General features: G+C 40.8%; 1 long non-coding RNA gene across 1 annotated transcript in view; it reads right to left on the bottom strand.

The window, feature by feature from the left end:
- Positions 1–24,448, bottom strand: part of LOC117366378 — a 244,084-nt gene that overhangs the window by 50,060 nt on the left and 169,576 nt on the right. The window contains exon 2 of the long non-coding RNA XR_004540574.1: positions 19,328–19,460. This is a non-coding gene — a long non-coding RNA (uncharacterized LOC117366378). The remainder of the gene's footprint in view (positions 1–19,327; positions 19,461–24,448) is intronic.

The raw sequence follows: 24,448 nt of genomic DNA on the forward strand, positions 1-24,448 counted from the left end.
ATTTGATTCCATGAACACTGAAGTATTTGTTTTGCATGTCCATTTATTTTTTATTACTCTCCACATAGTGTATTAATTAATTAATTTCATTTATTAATTTGTGTTTTATTGGATATTAGGTATCAGAAATGCTATTCTTTTTTTTTTCTTTTCTTTTCTATTTAAATGGAGTTCTTTTCATAATTTGAATTGAGTTATATTGTAAACCACTTTGATCCTTTTTGGTTGTATATGCGGTATATAAAGATTTTAATAAACATAAACATCTTTTACTCTTACACTTCATTTTTTTTTTTTATTTATAAATTTTCTAATTATATATCAAGTATACACTTGTACAGAAAGTTAGTTAGACACAAAATTAATTTCTCAAAGTATAAAATATTTACACCTTGATATTCCTTAAAACAAAACAAGAAAATAATAGATTGACTAACTCAACTCAAGACCTCCAATCTGGATCCAAGATTACAAATAAGCGATAGAAAAAAATAGAAATTTAAATCAATTAGGAATTGATTTATATTCCTAATCTTACACTTCATTTTTATCCTTTCTCCTTTCTCAACACACATGAAAAAAGTTGTGTCACCTCTCTTTACATTTCTAGCCATTTAAAATTCTGCCTGTGCTTTTGTCAGTTGTATTTCTCTCTTCATTTCTTTGAGCTTTATACAGTATTCTTTTCTGTATTACCTGTCTTGTGTTCTTCTATATTTCATGAATGCCACCTCTTTTGCACACAGATGAAGAGACTGTTGACCCATACCTCCATCATGGAGGTGGAAGAGAAAGTTATTCCCACTGCTGCTGACTTGAAGATTCAATAAAAGGGAGAAAATTAGATTTTTGGGCAATGAAGAAATATAAAAAGGATGAAGATAAGATGTGGGTTTGGGAAGTGAAGCATACAGAGAGGAAATAGAGGCTAGAGGTGCAGGGGTTGTAATATTTTGAGCCAGCTTTCGCATCCCCCTTCTTGCCAGCTCCCCTCCCCCCACCTGCATGACTTTCCTGTCATTTAAACAGTGGCTAGAGATGTTACTTTGCTCTTTTTTTTTTTTGTAAATCTTTATTGATTTTCAAGCTAAAACAGTGCATTACAAACAAACAAAAGAATGAACAATAATTACTACATACATTGCACTATTAACTATTTAGGTAACACATATGTCATTCAATTCATCCCATCCTTTCTTCATTTATTAATAATATAACATAACATAGGACATAATATATAATAATATAATTAAATTACCCAAGTGTATCCATCAATAATTATTTCCCTCCCCCCAATCCCCTATCCTTTGGGGACAAATAAATCTTGTTCTTGAAGTGGATATTCTATTAACATATGAGGCCATAATATGTGGAACGATATTACATGTTAAACCCACTTTGGACAAATATAAAAATTGTCTTTTTCTGAAAATGAATATACAAATTAAATTTAACATAACATAATATAAAATTTTATTTCTATCCGCCTTACAGTTCACTGTGGTTAACAAAATAAAAAATGCTATAGATATTCAGGGAATTACAAATTGACATATCAACAGGATACAAATTACAACTTCCCCATAAAATGTGCAAAAATATATCAACCCCCCCAAAAAAAAATTTCAGGTGGGGTGTCGGGGTGTCAGGGGTTTGGGTGATTGAGGGGACTCAGCAGCAGGAGGGAGTGGGCATTCTTCCCTGGCCACAATGAAGGAACTGGTTCCTATGCCTCCCATTTAAACTAGTTCTATTCTAACACCCATACCACTTTGGACAAATATAAAAATCGTCTTTTTATGATCATGACAGGTATAGCTATCCAAATGATCACAGGTAACTGGAAAAACTATGACAGACTAAGTTATACTTATTGGTGGGTGAATGTGTGTACAACATACAGATATGAAAGAATAAATGCGGAATGTGGAGGATTTAATAAAGAATGGAGCCTATTGACTAAATTTATAATAATGTTATTTATCTTTATTTTTCTTTTTTGTTGCTTTGCTCTTACCACTGTGTTTTCTTCCCTATGATACCACTGCAGGTTTAAACACATTTATGCAATAGAAATTACAAAATGTGTAAAGCTGATTGATCAATTTGACCTCCTTCATCTTGTAAATCCATTCTATTTAGGGTTTAGAAGTAGATTAGATAAATGAGAATTGTTCCTATAGTGACTATGGATAAATGCTTAATTTAATTTGTTGCCCTCAATGAAAATGAAGCTGGATTGATTCAGTCATTATGGTCTGTTTTAAAAGGTATGTAGCAGTGATCCTAAATTCTAAGCTCTAAACCTTCAAAAATCATCATTTCAGTTTTTACTCTGAAAATAGCCCTCTTTAGAGGCATAAACTTTTATAGACAAATATTCAAAAGCAATTATGGAGTTGTCCATGGTGTTGTCCATGGTGCTGACTGCATAAGGACCAAAAAACCCAACAAAAAAAAACAAGAGTTATACGTAGAACTTTGACTATTTGGGCCACTGAATAGACAGAATTATATATTTTAAAAATAAGCATGATGTTGAACAGAGTGAATGCAGGGAAATACCTGCCACTCCACATGTAAGTTTTACATGTAAGTACCAATGGTTAATAAACAGATAAATATATACTTTAATTAATATGTGCATTTTCAAAGTAGCACTTATAAGTAATTTCAGACAACAGAAAATTGTAGAACAGTTAGCTATATGATAACCAATAGGCCTATTTACAAAGCTATGGTAAAATAGTGCATTCTCATGTTATGTTAGGACAAGTTATTGAACCCCAGGATCAAAACATTCAAGGTACTGAAGGGAATAGACTTAGTAGATAAGGACAGGTTGTTCACCCTCTCCAATGTAGGGGGAACGAGAGGGCACTCTCTAAAGTTAAAAGGGGATCGATTCCGTACGAACGTAAGGAAGTTCTTCTTCACCCAGAGAGTAGTAGAAAACTGGAACGCCCTTCCTGAGGCTGTTATAAGGGAAAACACCCTCCAAGGATTCAAGACAAAGCTAGACAAGTTCCTGCTGAACCAAAACGTATGCAGGAAGGGCTAGTCTCAGTTAGGGTGCTGGTCTTTGACCTAGGGCCGCTGCGTGAGTGGACTGCTGGGCACAATGGACCACTGGTCTGATCCAACAGCAGCAATTCTTATGTTCTTATGCTCTACTGGTTCAGACCAAAGGTTCATCTATTCCAGTATTCTGTTCATCTATTCATCTATTCCAGTATCCTGTTTCCAACTCTGGTCACAAATACCTTGTAGAGTCCTAAAATGTAGCAAAATTCCATACTATTTAACGCCACAAATAAACAGTGGCTTTTCCCACTCAACTTTAACAATGGTTTATAAATATTTCCTCCAGGAATTTGTCTAAACCTTTTTTAAAACACAATTATATTAACTGCTTTTACTACTTGTTTGAACAATTAATTCCCAAAGCAGAGAAAATGGTGGGAACATTAGAGAATTTTATTTTCTTTCTGAAGGGTAGGGTACACTCAGATGTTCAAGACCAAGTTAAAGTCCCACCTCTTAGAGACTGCTTTCAGCTCCTCTCACCTTAGGTTCTGCATCCCCAACCCTATATGTCATGTCTGTCTGTCCAAGTTAGATTGTAAGCTCTTCTGAGAAGGGACCATCTATTAAATGTCAAAATGTACAGCACTGCATATACCTTTCAGTGCTATAGTAGTAGTAGTTCCTCTAGAGAGGGGCCTGAGCCTTGGAAAACATCATGATTCCAGTTCTAGCAGCATCCAGCGAGTTCTCACTAGTCCTTGAAAATCCAGGGCAGAAGGTGTAAATCTTGCCCTTGGCTGTACTCTTATCTGCAGCAGGTTTCCAAGCTGAACAGCCTCTGGCATATTAGAACAATGTAGGTGAGGGGAGTTTGATCCATAACTTGGGGATAAAGATTGGTTCTAAAGGCAGGGTCTGTCAGGGAGGGGATGCAAAGTGGGATTTGGCACACTCTGTGGCTGGAAGAGGTGTCACCACATACCCTGTGGGGAGGCAGCAGCTCTGAATGTAAACCAAACCCTTTCTGTAGATCACCCCAGGTATGGCAGAAGTCTCTCCTCCCCCTTCATGGTGGTGGTGGTGGGGATTCAGTATCTAATAGCTGATTTAGTACAGATGCAGACCAAGGGAATCTGATAGTTTAATTTTAAAGAACCAGCATGTAATAAGTGTTGAAGCAATATGATTTCTGTATAGTGTTCTATATGGAACCAAAGAGACCTATGACAATGTTTTTCAAGTTGCTGAAGCAGATATGCAAAAAACATCTAAGTGCTTTAGTTTTAGAGGGTTAAAGTTAAGAAAAATTCCAGCTGAAATTGTAAACATACATTTGGGCTGATGCATTGCAGGCACAAATGGATTTTCATTTACGAAAATGAAATAGACAACTAGCTCTTCAAATAATAGCCTCTGTATGTTCAAACAGCCCACACAGGTGTTTCTTGATAACTTCTTTCGCTCTCAGCTGCAACTCCTTTCTAAACACTAAAATGTGCTCTCTATTCATTTCTGACTGAGCTCTCCTTTTGTCACTTTCCACCTCGTTCCCATATCTTTTTCCTACCAAGTAATCATGTTGTGATGTGAGGGCAGTCCTTAGCGTCTCTCACTAATGGACTCTGTCTTTTTCTGCATGCTTTTAGAAGCTGACTCTGCCCTCTGCTGATTTTGGGATTTTGCTGTTGTTTACAATCCATTTATCCTTGTTTCCCTAGAAAAACAATCTGCATTTTGCCAGTCGATTTTGCAAGAAAATATCTTGGAAATATCTAATCTGGATGTTTTAAATTATTCCTATATTCATTGGTACTATGTATACAGTTTATGTGGATAAATATGTAACTATAAGTTATATATATATAAGGGAATGGGAACTTGTATACTGCCTTTCTGTGGCTTTGGCATTTCAAAGCTGACATTTAAAAGTAGTTGGCACTGGAGGATTAAGTGACTTGCCCAGGGTTACCACACCTTCCCCATCTGACACGGGGTCTGCAGAACATGCTTTTGGTTGGAGGAGCCAAACAACAATTAACCTTGTTCTGGCTCTAAGCTGTCTAGTGGTTGATGCTTTGTTAGCCAAATATTTATGGATCCATGAAATACTCAAACCTTGCAAACCCAGAATACTTCTTGGATCACTGAACAGGAAGGTTAGAGCCTCATGCAGAAGGCAGAGAAAAAGTAAAAGCTAAAGTAAACTTAGGAGAGAACTGTGTTCAGAATTATAGCACAATGGTCCACATACTTTATCCCCCTAATTCTGTACATTGCTCCTGATTCTGCATAATGCAACCAAAGTTGTGTGTATAAATTGATTAATATCCCCAATTTGCACATGCAACTTAGGGCTCCTTTTACAAAGGTGTGCTAGCGTTTTTAGTGCACGCACCGGATTAGTGTGCGCTATAGCGCGTGCTACCTAAAAAACTACCACCTGCTCAAGAGGAGGCGATAGCGGCTAGCGCACGCAGCATTTTAGCGTGCGCTATTCCGCACATTAAGGCCCTAACGCACCTTTGTAACAGGAGCCCTTAATTGCTTACCAAACTAATCTGCACCAATAATTGGCAATTAACAAGTAATGATTTGACACTAACTGATGCTAATTAGAAGTTATGCATACAACTTTCTAAGCCTATTCTATAAAGTAGTACATATAAATTCTAGGGCGTAAATCTCAAAAGGGGGTGTCGCAAGGGAGCATGGTTGGTTTGTGGCTGTTCGTAAAAGTTAGTCATGCTGTTATAGAACATAAGAACTGCCATCTCCGGATCAGACCTTCGGTCCATCAAGTCCGGCGATCCGCACACGCGGAGGTCCCAGCCTGGTGTAATTTTACTCACCCATATCCCTCTATGCCTCTCGTACGGAGATGTGCATCTAGTTTGCTTTTAAATCCTAGGACGGTGGATTCCGCAATAACCTCCTCTGGGAGTGTCCACCACTCGTTGCGTGAAGCAGAACTTCCTGATATTTGTCCTGGACTTGTCCCCCTTAGATTCAGTCCATGTCCTCTTATCCATGTCACATTGGACATTGTAAATAATTTTTTTCCTGCTCTATTTTGTCGATTCCTTTCAGTATTTTGAAAGTCTCAATCATATCCTCTCGCAGCCTCCTTTTCTCAAGGGAGAACAATCCCAGTCTCTTAAGTCATTCCTCGTATTCCAAGTTCTCCATACCTTTTATTAGCTTCGTTGCTCATCTCTGCACCCTCTCCAGCAGTTTTATATCCTTCTTTAAGTTGGGAGACCAATGTTGGACATAGTATTCCAAGTGTGGTCTGACCATTACCCTATAAAGCGGCATTATAACTTTCTCTGATCTACTTGTGATTCCTTTCTTTATCATGTCTAACATTCTATTTGCTTTCTTTGCCGCTGTGCACCACTTAGTCCAAGATATTTAGACCTGGTTTTCTTTGGCCTAATTGGATGTGCCTAAATGTTAATCACACATGCAGGCGCTAAGCATGTTTCTATAAACTGTGGATAACTTTGGAGGCATTTTATAGAATCATGCTATATAATGTCCCTTTCAGTGTTGATTTTATAGGCATCATATATAGAATTTGGCCCACTGTGCCAAAGTTTAGGCATTAATTGCCTAAGCACATTTAGGTGTTATTCTTTAACTTGGCATCTATTAAGGGCATTTTCAAAACACAAAAATGCGTAAAAAAGCATCTAAATGAGCACTTGGACATTTTGTTTGGCAAAACGTCCAAGTGCCGATATTTGAAACAAACATTTTTGAAGTGTTGCAGGACGTTCGCCCTTCAGGACATCAAAATCAGAAATGGTCATGTTAAAGGTGTGCTTTGGGCAGGAATTGGGCCGGCTTAGATTTGGACATCTTGCGGTGATAACCAATTGCAAGACGTCCTGGATGAAACTTAAACGTTCTAAGTTAGACCTGTTTTAGAAGCATCTAAGTGCCAAAAAGGTACCCAAACCGACCAGATGATCACTGGATGCATGAAGGTATGACCCCCTACACTCCACCAGTGGTCACTGACCCTCTCCCTCTCCTCAAATATCTGAATGAAACGTCACAAAGTAGGAGCAGGCATTTAGGCCTTTTTTTCATTTGCCTAAATGGGTGCGCCTACTTATTAGTCACATATATGGTCAGTACGCATGATTCTAACTTTGGAGGCATTTTATAGAATCATACCAAGCACCATCCTTTTGAGTGCCAATTTTTTAGGCAAAATATATAGAATATTGCCCATAATGCTTAAATGCAAAGGAGGCATAAACATTGCAGGAGCAAGGGTAGGACACAGATGGAGCTACAACTTATTCATGTAACTTGAAGATTATTGTCTTGTGATAAGTGACATTCTCTATCTTTATATGGCGTTTTTTCACCAGCCGCCTTTTTGACTCCTGAATAGTAAGCTGCCATATAAGATTATAATAATTACTGCTATATGGATGAATTTGAACTTTGTACGTGCATTAAGTCATTGATGTCATATATATTTGTTAGAGAAATCAGCACGCTGAGAGCTCTGTCATTGTTACATCTGTCATTCCTCCTGAAGAAGATAAACAAAACTCAGCCAGAGTTGAGGAATTAGTAAAATATGGCTTTTGAAGTCTGGTTTATAGATTTTTGTGGTTGCTTGCATTGACTTTTACCTTTTTACCCTTTTTGGTTTTTTCGGTTTGTTTGGGTCATTCACATTTTTCACACTGCGATCGGCACGTTGGACTTATTTGACCAGTGGCATTGATATCATCATGTATAAGCTGGATAGCTTTAGCCTCGCCTTTAAGAATTTCATCATCAAGATAAGTAAAGCTTTTCTAACATTATGCTGGCTGTGGGGCTTAAGTAAATCATTGCACTATGAGTATATGGGATAGCAGAGAACATAGTGACACGATGATGGTTCTCTGAGTCACCAGTCTTTAGTTCATTTGACCGAGTGTGAGAACACTGAGCACATTTATTTCTATAAGTTCTATAAGCTTTACTATGTTCATTATTCAAGAAAAATAATTTTTATTGTGATAAATCTGCACTTAATTTTTTGAAAGTGATTCTCTACAACAAAGCCATTGTGATGCACATAAAGCAAAAGTGATTGCATTTTATATTTGCAAAAGTATTCAAGTTATATTCAAGTAAAGCATGCATCAGTTGCTCTTAACCACACCTCAAAAAATATTTGAAAATATTAAGGTCTTAGGCTGGAAAAGTTGCATTTGGGTGTAATTGTAAACGTGTTTGTCGAAATTTGCAAGGTTCGAAACTCATTGCATTGGTTAGATTTAGGTGAATGTTTACTAATGCAATTTCAAACTTGAATGATGTAGCTTCAAAGAACATTTAATTAATGGAAGTGCATCAAATAACTAAAGCAGACTTTAGAAATGCAAAACTGTCTCATCGCAGCTCCAGAGAGACAAAAGTGGCAGGAGACAGACATTATTTGCTTTCAAATACAAATGAAGTCATCTGAAGTGTTTTTCTGCAGAACAGATTGATAAAATATTAACTTAGGCATTTGCACATTTACCCAATTTCCCACACAACATCCACATTTAAAATACAGTATCAATGAATGATGCACAAGTTGTAAGCAATGGGGAAACCTGGCCGCAGCTTTATTAAACTCAAACATATGACAACACATTTATAATTAATAATATTGCTGAGACCAAGTTTCCGCGATAATATTGCACAAGTAGATGATGACATTCTAGTCATAGGCCATTTTGACAATCATCATATCAGCTCATTCCCCAGCCTGCAGTGAAACAAGGCTGGAGGTCATTTCAATAGAGAAAAATAAACCTTCAGGGCCACATTCTATAAACGGCACCCTGATTGGGAACGCCTAGCCGAGTTCCATGCGGAATTCAAAAATTGATTAATGAGCTTAATTGGCATGATAATTGACCATGTAAAAGGTCGTTTTAAAAAATTCAATATTAATTAAGAGTTCCACATGGAACTCAGAGCGGTGCCTACTGATGCTTAAGTTGAAGCAACTACTGGCACCTAATGATACCTACCTCAAAAGTGGGCATGGTTAGGGCGGCAGAGAATAGATGCGGTATGACTTAGACATTGCTAGGCGTCTGTGTTATATGATGGTAAATTAAGCCAGGAAAACCATGGCCTAACATTAGGATGCCTAGCATTGCTTAAGTTGAGTTAATATAAGAACATAAGAATTGCCGCTGCTGGGTCAGACCAGTGGTTCATCTTGCCCAGCAGTCCGCTCCCACGGTGGCCTCTAGGTCAAAGACCAGTGCCCTAATTGAGACCAGCCCTACCTGCGTATGTCCTAGATCAGCAAGAACTCGTCTAACTTTGTCTTGAATCCCTGGAGGGTGTTTTTCCCTATAACAGCCTCCGGAAGAGATTTCCAGTTTTCCACCACTCTCTGGGTGAAAAAGAAGTTCCTTACGTTTGTACGGAATCTATCCCCTTTTAACTTTAGAAAGTGCCCTCTCATTCTCCCTACCTTGGAGAGGGTGAACAACCTATCCTTATCTACTAAGCAGTAGCATACTAAGGGGGGGGGGAGGTCCGCCCCAGGTGCATGCCCCAAGGGGGTGCACAGCCGGCCACCTTCCCTATTTTGCTGCTCACCACCATATCCCAGCACCGGCTCCCCGCAGCGTCATTCCTTAACCCGGCTGGCCGACCGGCAACTGGTAGCTGCAGACAAAAGATGAGGCGGGCTGGTGGGCGGGGAAAAAGCGTCGGGCCCACAAGGCTTCACCTCCGGCGTCAATTCTAACGTCGGAGGGTAAGTTCTGGGCCAGCCAATCGCTGTCTGGCTGGCCGGCAACTTCCTCCCCATTAGAACTGACGCCGGAAGTGAAATCTTGTGGGCCCGATGCTTGTACGTGTCGGGCCTACCTCGAGGAAGGAGCAGGGAGAAATCGGCTGCCGGCTTGGGGGTGGGGGTAAGGAAAGAATCGTGGAAGTGGAGAAATCGGCACAATGGCTTTGTGGGGGCTAGGGGGAGAGAGAAAGAAAGGCAGAAATAAAGAGGGGGGCCAGGGGGAGAGAGAAAGAAAGGCAAAAATAAAGAGGGGGACCAGGGGGAGAGAGAAAGAAAGGCAGAAATAAAGAGGGGGGCAGGGGGAGAGAGAAAGAAAGGCAGAAATAAAGAGGGGGGCCAGGGGGAGAGAGAAAGAAAGGCAGAAATAAAGAGGGGGCCGGGGTTGAGAGAAAGAAAGAGGGTGGGGGGCAGGAGGAGAAAGAAGGAGGACCAGAAGAAGGACCAGAGACTTATGAAATCACCAGACAAAAAGGTAGGAAAAATGATTTTATTTCAATTTAGTGATCAAAATGTGTCCTTTTTGAGAATTTATATCTGCTGTCTATATTTTGCACTATGGCCCCCTTTTACTAAACCGCAATAGTGGTTTTTAGTGCAGGGAGCCTATGAGAATCGAGAGCAGCGTGGGACATTCAGCACAGCTCCCTGCACTAAAAACCACTATCGCGATTTAGTAAAAAGGGTGGGGGTATTTGTATATTTTTGTATAGTTGTTACTGAAGTGACATTGCATAGAGTCATCTGCCTTGACCTCTTTGAAACCCTCCCCCCCCCCCGAATATAAATGATAGTAACATAGTAACATAGTATATGACGGCAGATAAAGACCCGAATGGTCCATCCAGTCTGCCCAACCTGATTCAATTTAAATTTTTTTATTTTTTTTTATTTTTTTTCTTAGCTATTTCTGGGCAAGAATCCAAAGCTTTACCCGGTACTGTGCTTGGGTTCCAACTGCCAAAATCTCTGTTAAGACTTACTCCAGCCCATCTACACCCTCCCAGCCATTGAAGCCCTCCTCTGCCCATCCTCCACCAAACGGCCATACACAGACACAGACCGTGCAAGTCTGCCCAGTAACTGGCCTAGTTCAATATTTAATATTATTTTCTGATTCTAAATCTTCTGTGTTCATCCCACGCTTCTTTGAACTCAGTCACAGTTTTACTCTCAACCACCTCTCTTGGGTGCGCATTCCAGGCATCCACTACCCTCTCCGTAAAGTAGAATTTCCTAACATTGCCCCTGAATCTACCACCCCTCAACCTCAAATTATGTCCTCTGGTTTTACCATTTTCCTTTCTCTGGAAAATATTTTGTTCTACGTTAATTACCCTTCAAGTATTTGAACGTCTGAATCATATCTCCCCTGTCTCTCCTTTCCTCTAGGGTATACATATTCAGGGCTTCCAGTCTCTCCTCATATGTCTTCTGGCGCAAGCCTCCTATCATTTTTGTCGCCCTCCTCTGGACCGCCTCAAGTCTTCTTACGTCTTTCGCCAGATACGCTCTCCAAAACTGAACACAATACTCCAAGTGGGGCCTCACCAATGACCTGTACAGGGGCATCAACACCTTCTTCCTTCTACTGACCACGCCTCTCTTTATACAGCCCAGCATCCTTCTGGCAGCAGCCACTGCCTTGTCACACTGTTTTTTCTCCTTTAGATCTTCGGACACTATCACCCCAAGGTCCCTCTCCCCGTCCGTGCATATCAGCTTCTCTCCTCCCAGCATATACGGTTCCTTCCTATTATTAATCCCCAAATGCATTACTCTGCATTTCTTTGCATTGAATTTTAGTTGCCAGGCATTAGACCATTCCTCTAACTTTTGCAGATCCTTTTTCATATTTTCCACTCCCTCTTCGGTGTCTACTCTGTTACAAATCTTGGTATCATCTGCAAAAAGGCACACTTTTCCTTCTAACCCTTCAGCAATGTCACTCACATACATATTGAACAGGATTGGCCCCAGCACCGAACCCTGAGGGACTCCACTAGTCACCTTTCCTTCCTTCGAGCGACTTCCATTAACCACCACCCTCTGGCGTCTGTCCGACAGCCAGTTTCTGGCCCAGTTCACCACTTTGGGTCCTAACTTCAGCCCTTCAAGTTTGTTCAACAGCCTCCTATGAGGAACTGTATCAAAGGCTTTGCTGAAATCCAAGTAAATTACATCTAGCATATGTCCTCGATCCAGCTCTCTGGTCACCCAATCAAAAAATTCAATCAGGTTCGTTTGGCACGATTTACCTTTTGTAAAGCCATGTTGCCTCAGATCCTGTAACCCATTAGATTCAAGGAAGTACACTATCCTTTCTTTCAGCAACACTTCCATTATTTTTCCAATAACTGAAGTAAGGCTCACCGGCCTGTAGTTTCCTGCTTCATCCCTGTGACCACTTTTATGAATAGGGACCACATCTGCTCTCCTCCAATCCCCAGGAATCACTCCCGTCTCCAGAGATTTGTTGAACAAGTCTTTAATAGGACTCGCCAGAACCTCTCTGAGCTCCCTTAGTATCCTGGGATGGATCCCGTCTGGTCCCATCGCTTTGTCCACCTTCAGTTTTTCAAGTTGCTCATAAACATCCTCCTCCGTGAACGGCGCAGAATCTACTCCATTTTCTCGTGTAACTTTGCCAGACAATCTCGGTCCTTCTCCAGGATTTTCTTCTGTGAACACAGAACAGAAGTATTTGTTTAGCACATTTGCTTTCTCCTCATCACTCTCCACATATTTGTTCCCAGCATCTTTTAGCCTAGCAATTCCATTTTTTATCTTCCTCCTTTCACTAATATATCTGAAAAAAATTTTATCTCCCTTTTTTACATTTTTAGCCATTTGTTCTTCTGCCTGTGCCTTCGCCAAACGTATCTCTCTCTTGGCTTCTTTCAGTTTCACCTTGTAGTCCTTTCTGCTCTCCTCTTCTTGGGTTTTTTTATATTTCATGAACGCCAACTCTTTCGCCTTTATTTTCTCAGCCACTAGGTTGGAGAACCATATCGGCTTCCTTTTTCTCTTGTTTTTATTGATTTTCTTCACATAAAAGGTCCGTAGCCATTTTTATCGCTCCTTTCAGCTTAGATCACTGTCTTTCCACTTCTCTTATGTCCTCCCATCCTAACAGCTCTTTCTTCAGGTACTTTCCCATTGCATTAAAGTCCGTACGTTTGAAATCTAGGACTTTAAGTATCGTGTGGCCGCTCTCCACTTTAGCCGTTATATCAAACCAAACCGTTTGATGATCGCTACTACCCAGGTGAGCACCCACTCGAACATTAGAGATATTCTCTCCATTTGTGAGGACCAGATCTAATATCGCTTTTTCCCTTGTGGGTTCCGTCACCATTTATCTGAGCAGAGCCTCTTGAAAGGCATCTACAATCTCCCTACTTCTTCCCGATTCTGAAGACGGAACATTCCAGTCCACATCCGGCAGGTTGAAATCTCCCAACAGCAGAACTTCCTCTTTCCTTCCAAACTTTTGGATATCCACAATCAGATCCTTATCAATTTGCTGTGATTGAGTCGGAGGTCTATAGACTACACCCACGTAGATAGAAGTTCCATCTTCTCTTTTCAGAGCAATCCATATCGCTTCTTCCTCTCCCCAGGTCCCTTGCATTTCGGTCGCTTGCATATTGATCTTTACATAGAGAGCTACTCCTCCACCTTTATGACCATCTCTGTCCTTCCTAAAAAGATTATATCCCGGTATGTTTGCATCCCATCCATGTGATTCACTGAACCATGTCTCTGTGATAGCAACAATATCTAGATCTGCCTCTAACATCAGGGCTTGCAGATCATGAACTTTGTTGCTTAGACTGCGAGCATTTGTGGTCATCGCTTTCCAGCTATTTTTCAGCGATAATCTCCTTTTTCGTATGGATTTTTGTGTCGTTTCACTTTCCGTTGCAATACTAAGAAATGAGTTGCTGATATTGCTTATGTTGCAGCCTTTACTACTATCACATCTCTGCGTACAGTGTACTTTGTGTTTTTTTTTTAATTTTATTATTGGTAGATCATTTTGACTTGGTCATTTTAAAAGTAACTCGCAAGCCCAAAAAGTGTGGGCATCCCTTCTATAAACAGTGGTGTCCGTCCCAGCTTGTGCTCCCTCCAGTGGTTGTTTCACTTCTGGACGGCTCCCCTGATCAAAGCCTCGGGTATCGGCTCCTCAGGCAATCCGCGGCTGCGTCAGAAGTGTTCCCTCTGACGTCACAATGTCAGAGAGAAGGCTTCCAACGCAGCCGCGGATCGTGTGAGGTGTAGACACCTGCAGCTTTGAGCAGGGGAACTGGCCAGACATGCTGGGCAGGGAAGAGATGTTCCTGCTGCACAGGGAAGGGGGGAAAGAAATGCTGCACAGGGAACGGGGGGAGAAATGCTACTGCTGCACAGGGAAGGGGGTGAGAAAAATGCTGCTGCTGCTGCACCCAATTGGGGAGAGAGAGGGAAGAAGGGAGATGGAAGACAAGGGAGAGGAACCAGAGATGCCAAGTCCATGGGAGGGATGGAAAGGAAAGGAGATACCAGACCATGGAGGGGGAGGAAGAGATGCCATGGCATGGGGGAAGGGAAGGAGATAGAGATAGAGATACCACACCATGGTGTGGAGTGGGAAGGAAGGAAGGAAGGAAAGGAGAAGAGAAAGAGAGAGATGCCAAAGCATAGGGGAGGGGGTGGAGACAGAAAAATGGAGAGGGGGGAAGCTGAAATGAATCATATGCAAAAGAGAGAAGGGACCCCCAGATATACAGTTTATTGAAGGGAGATAGAAAGAGGGAAGATGCCATATGGAAGAGAGAGAGGGTGGACGGTAGATGGAAGGGGCAGAGGGAGTGTGGGCAGTAGATGGAAGGGGCAGAGAGAGAGAGGGCAGAAGCTGGGTGGAAGGGGCAAAGAGAGGGCAGATGTTGCATGGAAGGGAGAGAGGACAAGAGCTGTATAGAAAGAAGAGAGAGAAGATGATTAAAGCAGAAACGACAAAAGGTAGAAAGATTTCTTTTGTGCTTTACTTAGAATCAAGTAGTATTGAAACTGTATTGATAAAAGTTTATAAATAGGAAATGGAAATAAGGCAATTTATTTGACTACACCCCTTTCCTCAGGACAGAATAGCATAACAGCAATATACTGTGCTGTTCTGAAGAAAGATTTGGCCTCTGAAAGCTAATTGAAAAATGGATTAGTCCAATAAAATGGTATTTTCTTATTTCTCGTTTTATTTTTTTTAATTTGTAAAGTGGTGATTGTTATGTATCAGTTTTTTCAAATTTACATCTACTGTCTTTATATTTTGCACAGTATTAGGGGACATGTGTCACTGTTTTTGTGGTGTTGCATTGTATGCAGAGTCTGGTTTCTTGGCGGTTCAGTTTAACTTTTGTCTACATATTTCTATTTTTAGTTTGTGATTATTCCATATTGGGCGAGGGTGTATCTCTGTTCTGTGTGTTTGAAAAGGACATAGTTTTCAGTTGGCATTGACTGCAGGATCAATTGACTGTGCGGGATCTGGCTTGTTTCGTTTTTATAATGTATGTGTTGGTGTTCTAGTGCTTACTGCAGTGTTTAAGATGCTGCCTTTTCCTAGGTACACTCTTGTGCAATATGTGGATTGTTACTAAAAAATATATTTTTCATATAGATGGGGGTGTGTGTCAAAAAATGATGGGCCCTGGGTGTCACATATGCTAGGTAAGCCACTGCTACTAAGTCTATCCCCTTCGTTATCTTGAATGTTTCGATCATGTCCCTTCTCAGTCTCCTCTTTTCAAGGGAGAAGAGGCCCAGTTTCTCTAATCGCTCGCTGTACGACAATTCCTCCAGCCCCTTAACCATTTTAGTCGCTCTTCTCTGGACCCTTTCGAGTAGTACCATGTCCTTCATCAAGTACGGTGACCAGTGCTGGTAGGCATGATTGACAACTGCGCCGAGGGGCGCCTAGGAGATGGGCACTGCTAAGTGCTTTTTATAGAATCAGCCTCTCACTGCTCACTACCACATGTGACGCCTTACTCAACTGTTAAATCTATCTGCGGTCTCCATGAAAAGATACTATCCCAGTTCTTTAAACAGCACCCACACTTCAAGTGACCACATAACTATCATGGTAATTCTTTATAGATCACCTAAAGTTAGACACCACAATAATGTGTGCTAAGTGCAAATTCTATATCAGCAATTGTGTGCACAATTACCATTATACAATACTAGCGTAAGTCCACATTTATGTGTCTAGGTGTAAATGATTGGTGTATGTAAAGGCTTGCTCCTAAATGCAGGCAGTGAGGCACATAAATGCTAGGGTTCTATAATATGTGCACGCAAGTGCTAGGCACACCCCTCCTCTGCCTGACCCCCCCATTCCCCTCCCACATCCACTCCCTGTTGCAGTTGCACACAATAGATTTTGTACTTGCAATTTACAGAATCCCAAATAAGGTCAGTTATGCATATACCCCCAGATTTAATTTTTGGTACTTTGAGTTGCACGTGCAATTTGGCCATGCAGCCAATTTGCTAACCCAAAGTATTCTGAGACTAGTAAAATGACCTTCTGTTGTGCAGGAGTTAAACTATGGCCAAATACGAAAATGTTGTGAAAATGGCAGTTTTAGAAAACTACTTAAGATGTAATTATTTGTAGACGCCTTTTTCTAGACAATAACTCTTTCAGTGTTGTTGTTTGAAGAACTTTTATGACTCTTTGTATAAACCTTTTGTGTTATTTTGTAGATTGTTCTCTGTGGATTATTTGTTTGTTTGTCTGATTATGTTTTTTACAATTTTATGTATGTAAAACTATGTAAACCTTTTAGTTTTAAACAGTATAGAAATTTTAAAATAAATAAATAGAATCAAAATAGCACCAAAAGGTTCCACAAAGGAAATGAAGCACCAAAACAACAAAAAAAGATTGCGGAACAAAACATTGGATATAGTTAGTAGTTTAATAAGTGTCCAAATAACTTTAAAACAATAATCCACAAAGGGTGTATACTGTCAGAAGTGACACACAGGATAGAATTCAAATAATGCATTAAAAAAATTGACTCAACACGAGCTGTGTTTCGGCATAATAAAAATGCCTTCCTCAGGGGTCTTAAAGGATCCTTGGTTTACTTAAATATAAAAACATAAAAGTCACAAAAAAAATCCAAGTAGTTAAGAGGCTACAAACAAGCAGCACAGCTCAAAAGACTCCAGTGTAGGCTGGTGACACCTACATTGTGAGCTTTGAGCCAATCAGGGCCTTAGGCCCTTCCCACTGCATCCCAAGATACAATGGCAGGGGAAAGGCCCATCATTCGCAGCATGTGGCCCTGTAAGCAGGAGGGAGTAGGTTTCCTTCATGCTGATCTGTCATTAGCAGGTACGGTGGAGGGGTGGGTCCATGGATGTGTGGGGGGGGGGGGGTCCAACAATGTTGGGGGTTGTGGGGGATATCAGCGAGGGTCCAGGTATGTCAGGGTTGGTCCAGAAATGTTGTGGAATGTGGGGGATGCTGGGAGATCCAAGGATGCCAGAGGATGTTGGAGGATGTCGGGGGGAGGAATGTAAGGCTCTGCTGCTCAGATAATCCTGGCAGGGGGAATAGTAGTAGTAGTAGTAGAGATTGCTGACAGGAAGGTGCTGGTCACCGATGTTTTATTGTCTGCTATTTTGTCTGTTTTGTCTGTTTAGATGTAATTTTGTATTTTTGTATGTAGTTTGTAACCCTGGATAAGGGCGGGATATAACTAAATAAATCAACCAATAAATAAATCAATAAATCAACAACTAAATAAATCAATAAATAAATCAACTAAATAAATCAAATAGAAGCATTGTACAATTGGTAGTTACTCATATATGCCACAAAACTATTCTAAAATAACCTTCTAAATATAAAAAAAATTGAGGCCAAATAGGCTGCACAAATTACAATAACAGCTTAAGATATTTACCCACTCCCTCCCCCCCCCCATTTTACAAAACTGTAGCACGGTTTTTAGCGCCGGTCACGGCGGTAACAGCTCTGACGCTCGTAGAATTCCTATGACCATCGGAGCTGTTACCGCCGTCGGCGGTGCTAAAAACCACGCTACAGTTTTGTAAAACGGGGGTGAGGAGTTCAATTTGGAGGTTTTGAGCTGTGCTACCTAAATAGAACACTGTAACTGACTATACATATGATTTCAAACCATCTAACTTTTAGAATTTTCAAGTTATACAGTGCGTATGTTCAAGAAGTTAAAAGAAAAACTGCAAGACAAGACAAAGGCAGAGATGAAAGTAGAGATGTAAAAGACACAGTAAGATGTTTGCGAAAGTCAGATACGCAGTAGCACTTAGATGTTTTAGTGCTCATTGTGGCTAGCCACGGGAAGCCCATTAGAAATATGATAAAATGAAGCACAACCATACGCTAGTTGTACTCGGTCTTTCAGTTCTGGGAATCTTATGAATGTCTACAGTCATATAGGTTGTCAGCACTCTTTATATCCGAAAGACCCTTCAAAGCATTTTTTCCTAACTTATTTTTCTATATGGGACTCCTTCATCCCTAGTCTTCACTTCTCCGCACTCTGCCAGATTCTCAGAGCTTCAAAACACTGCATATATGAAACATATTTTCATCACTCAGACAACTTTGAAACTAAAAAAACAAAAACAAAGCTAGAAGATTTTGGAGAGACATGAAATACTTTGCCATTTAAAAGCTGGTATCTTAAATTATGCTAAAAGTGACAAATATATCTGAGGCATGTTTTGCAAAAAAAAAAGCACCCGTAGCAGGGGACATGTCTGTCTGACTGTCCATTCATCTAAATGCCTACAGCAGGGGTGTCTAACCTGTGGCCCCTTGAAGTATTTTATGCGGCCCCAGTCGAAAGCGATGCAGTGTTTTCCTCTGCTGCCTCCGTGTGTTTACCATCTTGCCGGCTCCCTCCTCTGTCTTGCTGCAGCGTTTGCGCGGCCCCAGAAAAATTTTTTTTAGCCAAAGTGGCTCAGGGAAGCCAAAAGGTTGGACACCCCTGGCCTACAGCAAACCTAAATATTATAAAAGCAGTGCTCCTATCAAAATAGCAACAGGGAATCTGCAAATAACACATACAAAATTTTGTCAAAAAATATCTTCAGAATGAAGTAACAACTGTGTAAATACATGAGCCTATGATGGTGGCACTCCAATTATTAAACATAGGAGCGACATAGTAATATGAACAAAGACAATTCTATAATTGGGAGGGTGCAGTTATGAGCATTTTGCGTGAGTAAGAGTCTAGAAAAGTATCAAGGTAAATGTGGAAAAGTACTACGCACCATTCTATAAGATACGAGTAGCATAGAAATGCTATGGCTCGTAATTATGAAGGGAGTCATACTCCTGGGCAGAGCATGGGAGAGGCACAGGCATTTTTCTAACTTATACCCACAACTTATAGAATACTATAGGTTATCTTTGTTGCATGGTATCCTTACACAACAAGGAGTCTTGAGGACAAGATGTCAGAAATTCAGCCAAGGGTATATAGTTCAAAAAGTCACTTTATTGGTGAATTTGTCACAATAGCTCAAAGAGTCGACACTGGCAGTGTGCGCCTTCATCAAGAGTCTTAAGGAAGGACCATTTTAAAACAAAATAAAACATCATTAAAAACATAATTTAAAAAGACATCATAGAAGCATGTATATAAATGTAAAAGATATTGATAAAAACAGCATTGTAAACTGAAAATAAACAAACAGCACATTTCAAAACATAATTAAAAACGTGTGCAGGAATAACATTATAACCTGAACATAAACAAGCAGCATTAGTTCATAAGGTAATTAAGAGCAAAAGCAGAAAGCGGATAAAAGAAAAACCATACATTGAAAGAAAAATGTAATTTAGCTCTTAATCCAAAAGCATGAATAAATACAAGTAAATCAGTAAAATCTACCCAGGTGGTTTAGGTATGGATAATTTGAACATATGTCCCGTTTTGAATGGGACTGTCCCGCTTTTAGATCGCCTGTCCTATTGTCCCCACACAGAGCTTCGGGACGCTGAAATGTCCCATTTTCAGAGAGAGCATCCCGAAGCTGTGCGTGGAGACAACAGTACAGATGATCACGGAGCCCGGGATTTCTCCGACACAGCTCAGATCAGCACAGCGCAGCTTGGATCAGCACAGATCAGGAATGTGCAGCTGTGACTGCACGAGCCTCCCCCAACGTCAATTCTGACATCAGAGAGGAAGTTCCAGGCCAGCCAATCACTGCCTGGCTGGCCTGGAACTTCCTCTCCAATGTCAGAATTGACATGGTGGGGGGAGGCTTGTGCAGTCGTGGATGCACGCACCTGTTGCTTCATTGGCTTAGAGAAATTGGCAGCGGCGGCAGCTGTTTGGGGGAGACAGGGAGAGAGAAAGAAAGAAGGGGGCAGGGAGAGAGAAAGAATGACAGAAAGAAAAAAAGAAAGGGGCGGGGAGAGAGAAAGAAAGACAGAAAGAAAGAAAGAAAGGATGCACAGTCAGAAGGAAGTGCAACCAGAGACTCATGAAATCAGCAGACAACAAAGGTAGGAAAAATGATTTTATTTTCAATTTAGTGATCAAAATGTGTCAGTTTTGAGAATTTATATCTGCTGTCTATATTTTGCACTATATTTAATGGGATTTGGGGAGGATCCTGGGGGGGGGCTGCCCCGTTTTGAGAAAAAAAAATGGTCACGTTAGATATGGATAAAAAAGTGTATATGTATTCAGTATAAGTAAAAGTAAATACAAGAACACAGCCATTGAAACCTGCCATCGGCCTGACCTAAATGGTTATGCCTTTATTTATTGATTTTAAAAATTGATATATAGAGCCTAAAATCTAGGCAGTTTACAAAACAACATACAAAATAAATAGTAACAATACAACACATATGCAACAAAAGGCACATCAGTTTGGATTTAAACTACTGATACTACTGATAAAGAATAAACACTACCCATATATAAAAGAATACACACTCCCCATATAGAAAAAGGAGTGTCCTGTCACTGAATTGCCCCCAATGTGTTCATCCATATAGGGCCCCAATGTGTTATCCATATAGGGCTTCTTTTACTAAGGTGGGCTAGCGTTTTTAACGCATGCACAAGATTAGCGTGTGCTATAGTGCGCGCTAGCCAAAAATTTACCGCCTGCTTAAAAGGAGGCGGTAGCAGCTAGCACATGTGTGCTAAGCGCACGCTAAAACCGCTAGTGTACCTTTGTAAAAGGAGCCCTTAGTATCAAAACTTCTACAAATTGCATAGGCCAATGTTCACAATTTGATCAAATTTTTTATTTGGATTTAGCTCATACCTTTTTCAGTGCTTCAGGCGAGTTACATTCAGGTACACTAGGTATTTTTCCTGTCCCCAGAAGGCTTGAAATCTAACCCCCCCCCTTTACAAAACCGTAGTATGGTTTTTAACGCTGGCCACGGTGGTAACAGCTTCAACGCTCATAGGAATTCTTTGAGTGTCCTGGCTGTTACCACCGCGGCCAGCACTAAAACCATGCTACAATTTTGTAAAAAAAGGGGGGGAGGGGTATTTGTACTTCAGGCAGTGAGCAGCAGTAGAACTTGAATTGGCCTCCCTTGGTTATCAGCATAGTAACATAGTAGATGACAGCAGATAAAGACCCGAATGGTCCATCCAGTCTGCCCAACCTGATTCAATTTAATTTTTTAATTTTTTCTTCTTAGCTATTTCTGGGCAAGAATCCAAAGCTTTACCCTGTACTGTGCTTGGGTTCCAACTGCCGAAATCTCTGTTAAGACTTACTCTAGCCCATCTACACCCTCCCAGCCATTGAAGCCCTCCCCAGCCCATTCTCCACCAAACGGCCATATACAGACACAGACCGTGCAAGTCTGCCAGTACTGGCCTTAGTTCAATATTTAATCTTATTTTCTGATTCTAGATCCTTTGTGTTCATCCCACGCTTCTTTGAACTCAGTCACAGTTTTACTCTCCATCACCTCTCTCGGGAGCGCATTCCAGGCATCCACCACCCTCTCCGTAAAGTAGAATTTCCTAACATTGCCTTTGAATCTACCACCCCTCAACCTCAAATTATGTCCTCTGGTTTTACCATTTTCCTTTCTCTGAAAAAGATTTTGTTCTACGTTAATACCCTTCAAGTATTTGAACGTCTGAATCATATCTCCCCTGTCTCTCCTTTCCTCTAGGGTATACATATTCAGGGCTTCCAGTCTCTCCTCATACGTCTTCTGGTGCAAGCCTCCTATCATTTTCATCGCCCTCCTCTGGACCTCCAAGTCTTCTTACGTCCTTCGCCAGATACGGTCTCCAAAATTGAACACAATACTCCAAGTGGGGCCTTACCAATGACCTGTACAGGGGCATCAACACCTTCTTCCTTCTACTGACTACGCCTCTCTTTATTCAGCCCAGCATCCTTCTGGCAGCAGCCACTGCCTTGTCACACTGTTTTTTCACCTTTAGATCTTCGGACACTATCACCCCAAGGTCCCTCTCCCCGTACGTGCATATCAGCTTCTCTCCTCCCAGCATATACGGTTCCTTCCTATTATTAATCCTCAAATGCATTACTCTGCATTTCTTTGCATTGAATTTTAGATGCCAGGCATTAGACCATTCCTCTAACTTTTGCAGATCCTTTTTCATATTTTCCACTCCCTCTTCGGTGTCTACTCTGTTACAAATCTTGGTATCATCTGCAAAAGGCACACTTTTCCTTCTATCCCTTCAGCAATGTCACTCACAAACATATTGAACAGGATTGGCCCGAGCACTGATCCCTGAGGGACTCCACTACTCATCTTTCCTTCCTTCGAGTGACTTCCATTAACCATCACCCTCTGGCATCTGTCCGACAGCCAGTTTCTGACCCAGTTCACCACTTTGGGTCCTAACTTCAGCCCTTCAAGCATGGTGTACTAATCACTAGACTACTCCTTTAAAACATGATTTAGCAACCTGCGGGACTGAGATGCCACAGGTTGCTGAATGCTGTTGCAAATCAAGATGTGGAAAAAGGCAATCTTTTACTGCACTTGAAAACTTCCACTTCCCTCAAGCTCCTTAAGGTATAAAAAAATTGCAACATGAGAGTCAATCTTAGTTGGGCCTCTTTGTCATTGCTCCACTGCTATCTCTGTGTCTTCTGTCCAGATTTAGATATTCCTGTGATGTTCACATCACTCCAGGATCTGTTTTCCAGCTATGTAATGGTACCATTCCAGTTCTGAGACTTCTCAGTGGGTATTAGTGGTTCTCACCCACACCCCACAGATATTCAGCTAAGAACTTGTGGCCACCATTAGTGGAGAAGACAATGCCTCCTGCCCCAGACCTGGGTGTGCTATATCAGGTGAACACTTTTCCGGTGGATTTTAGCCTGCTCTCTATAAGAACCTAAGAATAGCCATACTGGGTCAGACCAATGGTCCATCAAGTCCAGTAGCCCGTTCTCATGGTGGCCAATCCAGATCCCTAGTACCTGGCCAAAACCCAAGGAGTAGCAACATTCCATTATCTCAGAGTAAGCAAGATTCCGGAACCCCAAAGAGTAGCAAGATTCTAGAATCCCAAAGAGTAGCAACATTCCATGCTACCGATCCAGGGCAAGCAGTGGCTTCCCCCCATGTCTTTCTCAATAACAGACTATGGACTTTTCCTCCAGGAAATTGTCCAAACTTTTCTGTACTAATATTTTTAAAAAATAACTGTGTCCTAATGCTAACATTTGTGCACATCCAAAAAACTATGTAATAGGAAAAAGACTGAATTTATAGCTGTGCTAAAAATGAGTTTAGTATAGTTTAGTAAATGGGTCCCTATAATTTGTTTGTTTGTTTTGACTGCAGAACATTGTGTATTGAGAAATGTGTACTTACCGGAATTTGTTCCGTCTATGATTTTTTGTAATCTACTTTGGGCCCGGGGAGAGGAGTGGGTAGGTGATTTGACAGAATATAAATGAACAGATTGAATTGTACTGTAACTTGGGAAAGCCTCTGGCACTGCCCATTTCTGACTGACTTCATATGTGTGCCTTGCAGTTTTACCTGTACAAATGTTGCTGATCTGAGGAAACAATTTTTAACCTGATAGATATATATATATACAGTGTCCACTTTTCTTTTCTTTTAATCTACCACAAAAGTATTCATTGGTCTTTAATAGACCCCATTTTTAGCTTCCTTAAAGAAAATCTCTGCTACTTACACTTATCTATTCCTGGCAAGCTCTTTCCAGCTAGAAAAGCTGGTGTAAAGAAAGGGATGACTTATTTTGCCCCAGGAGAAGTAAATGTGCAGCTGTTTCAAAATGATTAACTTGCCAAAGACTAAAATGGAAAAGCTGAGCTTTTTCCAGGGTGTTAATCTATTCCCAAATGTTAGCACTAGAAGTGTCAAAACAGGAGAACTGTAGAAGATGCAGGCATGCAGAACTGTTTACAAATAGCATTAGCAGAAACACTTCCGAGGACAGTTCTGGCATGTTCCAAGTAAAACAGACACATTGACAGGATTGTAGTTGATGGTTCTAGCAAGCTATAACTAGACCTAACCCTTTCTTTTCTGTCCAC

The sequence above is a fragment of the Geotrypetes seraphini genome, chromosome 9, assembly GCF_902459505.1.
Source record: "Geotrypetes seraphini chromosome 9, aGeoSer1.1, whole genome shotgun sequence".
NCBI lineage: Eukaryota > Metazoa > Chordata > Amphibia > Gymnophiona > Dermophiidae > Geotrypetes > Geotrypetes seraphini.